General features: G+C 35.3%; 1 long non-coding RNA gene across 1 annotated transcript; it reads right to left on the minus strand.

Annotated features, from left to right (window-relative positions):
- Positions 1-323: 323 nt before the first annotated feature.
- Positions 324-4,427, minus strand: LOC132630715 (uncharacterized). Its single transcript, XR_009578659.1, has 2 exons — positions 3,815-4,427; positions 324-612 (listed from the first exon to the last, which is right to left on the minus strand). It is a non-coding gene; the product is annotated as an uncharacterized LOC132630715 (long non-coding RNA).
- Between the last annotated feature and the right edge of the window lie 1,747 nt (positions 4,428-6,174).

Genomic DNA, 6,174 nt, shown 5'->3' on the forward strand with positions numbered 1-6,174 from the left:
CTTGGCCACTATACATAAGTCTAATATGAAGTTCTTAATTAAACTCAAAGAATTTGACCTGCTCCCTATGTTGGCATTAAATAAAAATGATTGCCCATGAAATATGCATCTTACCCTTTTGAAACCCCTATTTAGATCGCTAATTTTGTTAAAATGGATTTAAAATGGAAACGTTAGTTTGTTGAGCGATTAACTCAAAAGGGTTTTTTTTTTTTTCCAGTTAATTTCCTTTAGTCGGAAATCATTTTTTAACCTGACAGTGCATAGACAAAAGATGAAAAAAAACATGGGCGATTATCATTTCTAACACGCCTAAGCCAAGATTAATTATCCAAGGGGAGAGGAAAAGTAATGACTAAATTTACCATCATACTTAACTATTTTTCCGTAAGTTCCTACACAAGCAAGAAACAAATGTGCTACAAATATAATCCATAAAAATGTTAGTAAAAAATATAAACATGTATATACATGATAACGCGAAAGGCACGAAATTTAAAGAGAGGGAGGAAGACGGGGACGCTAGACACGAGCAATTAAATCTTGCAACTGGCTGTTCTCTGATATGGGCAGAATCCGGAGTTGCCATAACTCCAAATGCTCCCAAGGTTCCTCATGAAAAGAAAAAAAAATAAAGATAAGGATTAGAAACAATTCTCAACAAGGAAAAGGAATCTATATAACTTTAATTGTTAAAAGCTAGATAAACGAATCAAATGTAAGAAAAAATAACATATAAGGAAAAAATAATTTAGCATATTAATTGCACCCGAACTTGAGTATAGCAGCCCACTCCCTTTTTATGCAAGTTTTAAGTGTTCAAATCAGTAAACTTTCAATCAAGTATGGACATCCGTTCTTTTAAAAGTGAGGCCTCAAGTTAAACAACTTTTCATCGGCCTAACTGTAGTGTTTTGTTTGAATTAGTAAAATTCCTATCAAGTGTAGAAATATGTTCTTTTAAAAAAACATAGTAGCAATTGCTGCTTTGCTTTCATCAGATATGGCATGTTTTCCTTATAAATAAGAGCAACAGCTTGCCAAAGGTATAACAGCAGCTCAGTTCCTTTCTTAAGTGTGGCACTGTTCTTTTCAAAGTGAAACATCTTAAAGGGGCATCAACATTTCAGCCAAATAAAGGAAGCAGTAACTGATTCTCAATATATATATATGACGTATTCCAGTATTTTAAAGGTGTAGCAAATGTAGCTGCAAAGCAAACACCAGAAGCAACAATTTGACAGCAGCAACTGCTCAAGAGCAGCAGCACAGCAACAGTTGGCTCCAATAAAGGGGCCAAATTTCTCATAATGCAACAGAGAATGAGTTCAATGTCCCAACAACAAAGTAGCAACTTCAAAGAGCAACTTTAGAACCAAAATTATCTCAGAGTAACATCAATTGGAAGGTCTAAGTTAAGCATCTTAGGAGGCAACATAACAGCTCACCAAAAAAAAAACACAATAGTTCAAATGTAGTGTCTGTTTCTATTTTTTTTTATGTTAGCAGCAGAATGTGCTAACAGCCTAGCCATCAAGGTGTGGCTGCTGATCAGAGAAAACAGCACTAGTGTGGTATGTTCCTCTCAAAATTCAACAGCCATATCACCAAGTGCAGCATCATATTTCACAAAAGAGACAGGCAGCAGCCAAAAAGGAAACAGCCCATGGCAGGAAATGCAGCACAACAAGTGCTGTTCAAAGTGCAACAAATGTAGCACAACAAGTGCAGTATGTGCATAAGACAGCACAAAAACTTAGCTCAAAGTGCAGTCATTGCAGACCAAATAGCAACAGCAAAATGGCATGGAATGATGGCATCTTTTAGCCCCAGTAATGCAGCAATTTATTTTAAGAAGAGCAGCAGCCAAAGTGGCCTTAAACTTAGAGATCAAAGATAGTAATACTCAAAGGGGAAGTTGATATTTTGGAACCCTCCAGTTCATGCAAAAAAAACAAAGGGTAAGGGAGAATGAGTATCAACAATCCCAAACCTTTAAACAAACTAACAACTTAACCAATTGTTTGGTAATAATCACTTGAAAACAGTTGCCAAGGGATTAAGACACCATGCAACTAAGCATTTTGAAAGAAAATTTGGCTTAGAGACCGATTCTTGAACATTAGACCAAACACATGGTTCAAAAGACAAAACAACAAAGGAGGCTACCACCCTCTTATTTTTAATGCCGCACGAGGTCCAAAGGTTTCTAGGACCTTGTCATGGCAGGCTATTGAAGGGGCTAAACAATTCCTTTAGCACACCTTGACTCTCGAACAACACAATAAACCTGGGGATGAAAGCTTTAAGCAACAAAGTTATTCAAAGATAGGTTCTAAACAAGCTGAAACCACCTTCCAATACTTAAAATATTCCAGACACACAAAGTTATCCTTTTTTAACAACTAGGCAGAGTACTTTGGTGACTTCAAGGTGCATGCTTCTTAAATGGAACTAATTCAATCTAGAGTAGGCATAAAGGATGATTGTAAGGCTAACAAAATAAAAGGAAGGCTAATCAATTCATTATATGGCACTAGTTACTTAACACACTTTGGAACAGGAGAGATGGTTAACTTAAATGTTAATCTCAAACTTAATAGATTACAATACCTTAGAGTGTAGAAACATACATGCTAAGCAAACTGAAGATGTCTTCCTATAAACACAACATCTTAAATAGGGCAGTTCCTTAAATAGAGCCAACATGGGATTATATTTAGGTTCACACACTTGACCACCCTTCTGGTAAACTATGCAAAAAATGCACATTTATAACACATATTCCCAAAAAAAAAAAAAAACCAAACTGTAGTTGGATTTTGGCAGAAAGATTTGCAGTTATTTGCTATCTTTAGGGATTTGCAAAGGCTCAACTGATCCAAAATAAGGAGAAAAGAAACAATGCATTGAGCACATTGGAAATAAGTTAACTAGAGCGACACCATACCTTTCAAGGGCAGAAGGTTAAGCTTAAACTATATGATCAGGCTGAAGGATATCATGCTATTCAACCATTTCTCAACATGTGGATACAAACAAACAGGTTATCAAAGAGTTAAACTTAAAATCCCAATAACATCAAACTTGTCAGCTTTCAAACACTGGTCTTCTCAAGGAAACTTAACTTCTTTTAAAAGGAATTTGGCCATTCTAATAGTGTTAATGATCCTACTGATTCTGGAACAGCCTGAGAAGGAGAGTCATGCTGCTCTACACATTGTAACTAAAACAAATCCAGTGATTATTCTAAGAAAAGAGCTGAGTAGTAATAGAGAAAAGAAAATCGTTCATCACTCCTTCAAATCAAAAAAACATGGCAAAAATGGGAATGTGCAACTCCATCCCTCCTCTATTTTCTGGAATTCCTATAAACAAGGTTGAGATAAACTCAACATTGACTGAACACTCATCCAAGATAGATCATCAGAGGCAAACAAACAGATAGAGTAGACAGAAAGGAAAGCTGCTTCTAAAAGGCTCAAACAGAACTTCAAATGAATCGAATATCACATAAAGATCATATAGTTCTAACTGAACAGAGAAGGAATATTTTAGCGATTCATATATTTTTACTTCAACATGGATAACCTTAACATAGCCAAACATCGTATAATAATCAAACAAGACCATGACTTTAGCCTAAATTATGTTCAATTCTCTAAGAAAACACAGCAAGCTATTTAAAGACAAACTGAACGACTTTAAACCAAATAAAATCATGTCTCTAAGTTAGCAAAGGAAAAACAACAAAAATAAGATAGCATGAATGATTACTTGAGCACAGAAATCTAATTCTGAAGGAAGGAAATACCAAAATCTAAAAAGGATGATTGTTGCCTTCTTCGGGACAGCGAACTGAGGCTATTTGTCGTCTCGAGTCTCCGAATCCTCTTGAAGAGCTTGTTTAGCCGAGAACCAACCAAGAATTCGACAAAAACAAACTTAAAGATAAATGAGAGATTTTTTTATTTTTTTTTAAGAAAAACGGATGACATTTTTTTTTGGGGTTATTCAAGAGGAATTTCCAACACTTGAACCTTGTCAACTTAAAGGGATTTTCTACACCTCCAAAACTTATTCAAAACAGCCCACAAGGGTCTGTATTTATAGAAAAATACTGAGGGGTTTCTAAAACTTGAATTTGAAGTTCGAAAATAAAGAAAAGGGGGGGGGGGGGGGGAATTCTGGGGAATGTTTTCAACTGATGAGATGATGAAAATGGGGATGGGACTTACCCTGAAATCGGCTGAAATTGCACATGGAGCCTGCAAGCTTTCAGAGATGGAGTGTGAGAAAGGAGAAGAGTGGTGCAGGTAGCGGATTTTGTGGGATATGGGCGTGGTGGTGGTGGTGGTGAGGTGATGTGACGGAAGTGACGGGGAGTGGGGTGGTGGTGACGGTCGAAGAGAGAGGAGCGTTTAGGGTTGTTTGGTTGAAGATGAAAGATGGATTAGGGACTTAATTTAGGTGTTGGGCCGGGCGGGTCAGTGGGGATTTTGGGCTGGGGCGGTTTGGGTCTGTAGGGAATTGGGCTAAGGGGATTTAATTTAGGCAAACTTACAGGAATGACTACCTTATTATAGGTTCTTACCATTAGTAACTATCATTTTATTTATTACATTTTGTAGCTACCTTTTTAGTTAATTACCATATGTATTGTGTGTATTTAGGGTGTAGTAAATAGACTCAGAAGCTATATCTTTAAAAACAGATCCCTTAAGAATAGACATTTAATTTGGTCTTAAATGGAAAAATATAATTCATAATAATATCTTTCATAATCTACTCCACAAATTTAGCTTCCATTTCCATATTCTTCACGATTCTCCTTCTCTCCACCCTTCTTTTTCAAATGCAACGTAAAAATCAATATCTAATATCTGGCAATCTGCAATTGTTCTAAAATAAAAAGTACAAGAAGCTCAAAACCCATAATTATCAGCAAGCAACGGGAGTAAGGAAATCCTAAGGTTACATCTACAGATTAGCTAATACAGAAATGCCTATCTTACAACTATCCTATTGAGGCCACTATCTGCATACCTTCAGCTAACAATATACCTTCTCACTTACATGTCTATACAGAGGACAACATGCAAATCAGAACAATTAATAAGCTTGTATCGGTAGCAAATCTTTCTACTTGACTCGTAAATCAAGCATCACTGTCATCACCTTCAGATTTTTCTGCATCGTCATCACCTTCCGATTTTTCTGCATCGCCATCACCCTCTGGTTCCTCATCACTCATGCTATTTGCTGTGTTGTTGTTTTCCCATCCCAAATACATAAATACATAAGATATCTCTGTATGTATTTTTGTATTTGAGACAGTGTATTGTATATCTCTTATGTTTGTCACGAGTGTTAATGTATTTAGCATACTATATAGAATGAATTGCTGTATATATAATTCTGTAGGTATTTATGTATTTGGTAGACTGTTTCATGTGTTCATTATCATATGTACTAGTGTATTTGAAAGTATGTGCGTATTTGATGAACACATTTTCTGCTTGAAATATGTTTCAGATATATACATATATGTCTGTGTGTATTTATGTATCTGAGATAGTGTTTTCATAAGTTGTCTCAGATACATAAATGTTAATGTATTTGGCATACTATATAGAATGGATTGTTGTATATATAATTCTGTAGGTATTTATGTATTTGGTAGACTGTTTCATGTGTTCATTATCATATGTACTAGTGTATTTGAAAGTATGTGCGTATTTGATGAACACATTTTCTGCTTGAAATATGTTTCAGATATATACATATATGTCTGTGTGTATTTATGTATCTGAGATAGTGTTTTCATAAGCTATCTCAGATACATAAATGTTAATGTATTTGGCATACTGTATAGAATGGATTGCTGTATATATAATTCTGTAGGTATTTATGTATTTGGTAGACTGTTTCATGTGTTCATTATCATGTGTACTGGTATATTTGAAAGTATGTGCGTATTTGATAAACACGATTTCTGCTTGAAATATGTTTCAGATATACGTCTGTGTGTATTTATGTATCTGAGATAGTGTTTTCATAAGCTATCTCAAATACATGACTTTCTCGAAGAAGTTAGAAGGATGTTAGGGAGATGGAATTAAAATGACCGGAGAAATGGAACTTACACGTTCACTACACTCGGTAAAAAGTTTC

Source organism: Lycium barbarum, chromosome 3 (genome assembly GCF_019175385.1).
Source record: "Lycium barbarum isolate Lr01 chromosome 3, ASM1917538v2, whole genome shotgun sequence".
NCBI classification, from domain to species: domain Eukaryota; kingdom Viridiplantae; phylum Streptophyta; class Magnoliopsida; order Solanales; family Solanaceae; genus Lycium; species Lycium barbarum.